Source organism: Kryptolebias marmoratus, linkage group LG6 (assembly GCF_001649575.2).
Source record: "Kryptolebias marmoratus isolate JLee-2015 linkage group LG6, ASM164957v2, whole genome shotgun sequence".
In the NCBI taxonomy this organism is placed as follows: Eukaryota; Metazoa; Chordata; class Actinopteri; order Cyprinodontiformes; family Rivulidae; genus Kryptolebias; species Kryptolebias marmoratus.
In genome coordinates, this window is record NC_051435.1 from 30,255,723 (window position 1) to 30,259,156 (window position 3,434).

Below are 3,434 nucleotides of genomic sequence, written 5' to 3' on the forward strand. Positions count from 1 at the left end.
GTCACACCACCAAGCTAAAGGAACTAGAAGATTTGGAGAATGGAGTAAAATTCTCTGCAGAAGAGAACTTCCTTTCTGTGAAGCCTGTGTGGAGGGCAAGCTGACGAGACAGCCATGTAAGGCAGTGGGAGAAATCCGTTCCAAACGTAAGTTACAGCTGATCTATAGTGATGTCTGTGGACCCATGCAGACTGAATCAATAGGTAGCTCAAAATACTTTGTAACCTTCATTGATGACTTCTCTCACTGCTGTAAGGTTTACTTCATGAAACAAAGAAGTGTAGTATTGAGCAAATTCAAGGAATTTGAGAAAACATTCTCCAATGAGTATGGACCTAAAGTTGCAAGATTGAGATCAGACAATGGTAGGGAGTATATTTCAAGTGAGTTTCAAGAATATTTGAAGGCACAAGGTGTCCACCATGAGATGTCTGTACCTCATACACCTCAGCAAAATGAAGTTGCAGAAAGAAAAACAGGACATTACTTGAAGCAGCTACAAGTATGTTGTCACACGCTAAGCTACCAAAGACGTACTGGGCTGACGCAGGAGCAACAGCAGCCTACATCCAAAACAGATTGCCAACATCTGTCCTGAAACAAAAGACATCCTGCCAACGATGGTCTGGCAAAAAACTTGACATAAGCCATGTGGGAGTGTTTGGTTGTGTTGCTTATGCACATGTCCCAGATGCTGAAAGACGAAAATTAGACAAGAAGAATTCTAATTCGAAAGGATGTCGTTTTTAATGAGTGAGACTTTGATTGGAAACATGAGGTGGACGTTTCCTGTTCAGAGCAAGAAGTGACTACCATCACAGAAGAAAGGGGAAACTACTGATGATGTTGTCACTGTCGCTGAAACTGTTAAAAGTGGAGGCAGAATCAGGGCTCCAAAGAGATATGGATATGACAAATTTGCAGATATGGTGACTGTTGATCATTGTGCTAATGTGTGTTCTGTCACAGATCTAACCACACTGAAAGAAGCATTAAAGAGTCCAAATGCAAAAGAATGGCAAGAAGCGGCTGATTTGGAATACGAGTCACTGCTAGAAAATGAAACCTGGGATCTGGTGGAGTTACTAAAGGACAAAGAAGTCATTGAATCAAGATGGGTGTTCAAAGTCAAGCATCAAAGTGATGGAGAAGAGGAGCGATACAAGTGCAGACTTGTTGCCAGAAGTAACTCACAGCTGTATGGTGCTGACTACGATGAAACATTTTCACCTGTGGTACGTTTTAGCTCAATTTGTACATTACTGTCCTTCGCCATCCAGAATAATCTACATGTACATCAAATGGATGTTGTCACTGCTTTCTTAAATGGACATCTAGAGGAAAAACTATAAATGGAACAACCTGAGGGATAAATCAAACCAGGTCAGGAGCATCTTGTGTGCAAGCTGAAAAAAATCAATCTATGGACTAAAACAGTCTCCTTGTTGTTGGAACAAAGAGTTCACAAAATTCATGATTGATCTTGGGTTTAAACGGAGCACCTTGGATCCATGTGTGTTTGTGAGGTCATCACAGGAGCTGGAGATAATTGCAGTTTATGTAGATGATCTGATGTTGATTACAGAGTCAACTGAAAGCATGGATGAGTTAAAACGGACTCTCCTGGAGTATTACAAAATGAAGGACTTGTGTAGCTGTTGTCAAGACAACTGCTGCTGGTTTATTGTTTTTTTTGTTGTTGTTTTGTTTAAGGTGGCAATAGTTGCATTTTATTTAATATAAAGCATCAAGTTTAAATGTGTGGAAGTTTTAGTAAATTTGTGTGATGTTTATTATGTATGGTTAAGTGTACATTCAAATGTGAGGGGGAACTTTTGTTTCGTTCCACGGACCATGTGGGAAACTTTGACTGGTGCACTTAGATCCACATGGGGCATTCAAGCTGAAGAAGCTGATCATAAGAATTCAGTTTTATTCCTCTGGAGTCAATGCGGCTAGTGAGGTACGGTTTTGTTTTTTTGTTTTTTGTATCTTTTATTTGTGTAAATACTCCATTTATTGTGAACTGATTTAGGTTTGTGTTACCTTCTTTTAGTTCTGACGGCATTTTTGGGGACTTTATAAGACGTGTCCACAATAAATGGCTGTTGAAACCAAGAACTGCGTTCAGCCTTGATTAAACTCGAGAGGAGTAACAACTTGGGTGAGCTGTCCTACATCCTGGGCATCTCAGTTACTCAAGACAAAGCAAAAAAATGCATCTTTCTTCACCAGAAACAGTGCATTGAAACCAGTCTTCAGAAATATGGGATGGAAAAAGAAAATCCTGTTGCAACCTTCTAGAATTGCGCCGCTCAAGGTGGCTGCATGTTGGAGCAGCTCTGTTCCTTTCATTCTGAGATATTGCTTTTGAAAACTTTATTCCTCTTTTTTTCTGGATGAAAATACCTTTTTTTTTTGGATGATTACTTGCTCTGGTATCGGATGCTGTGCAGCTGGAAGGATTTTTACTAAAGCCTTTTTACTTTTGGACATTTTGTTATGATGCGTAACCATGACAACAAGTGTTAAACGTGAAGAACCCTGAAGTCCAGTCATGGCCAAAACCAAGCAAAGCACCCATAAATTCACCAGAGGTAAAGCTCCCAGGAAGCAGCTCGCCACCAAAGCTTCCCGTAGGAGCGTTCCAGCCACGGCGGAGTGAAGAAGCCTCACCGCTACAGGATCGGTACCGTGGCTCTCAGGGAGATCCACCACTACCAGAAGTCCACCGAGCTGCTCATCCAGAAGCTGCCCTTCCAGCACCTGGTCTGAGAGATCACCCAGGACTTCAAGACCGACCTGAGCTTCCAGAGTTCAGCCATAATGGCTCAACAGGAGGTTTATCTGGTGGGGCTCTTTGAGGACACCAGGACCGAGGACAAATCGGGACAGACCGCTACAAGAGACCCTTTCTGCCCACAGCCATCAACTCTTTAACAAAACCAGGATTATGAGCTACAACAACATTTAATTTCCCTTTGGGATTATTAAAGTATTTTTGAATTGAATTGAATTTGAACCCCTGCTGACATCAGTGTAAAGCTGAAAAAGGATGATGGTGTCAATAATCCTGTCAATCCAAGTACTTACCAGTCCGTGGTTGGAAGTCTGCTGTATGCGGCGATAACAACAAGACCAGATATAGCACAAGCGGTAAGTGCAGTGTCAAAGTTTTGTGCAAATCCAAATACTGCACATCTGACTGCTGTGAAGAGGATTCTTCGATACTTAAAGGACACAGTTAACCTTGCTCTGAAGTATGACTGTTCAGAGAACAAAGATTTGACTGGCTTCTCTGATGCTGACGGGGCTGGAGATCAGGACGACTGCCGTTCAACAACAGGTAACATATTTCTACTGAGTGGAGGAGCAGTTAGCTGGCTGAGCAAAAAACAAGCAACGGTTGCACTTTCAACAGCAGAAGCTGAGTA

General features: G+C 41.9%; 1 pseudogene; it reads left to right on the plus strand.

The window, feature by feature from the left end:
- Positions 1-2,557: 2,557 nt before the first annotated feature.
- On the plus strand, positions 2,558-2,952 carry LOC119617135 (annotated as a pseudogene).
- The last annotated feature ends 482 nt before the right edge of the window (positions 2,953-3,434 follow it).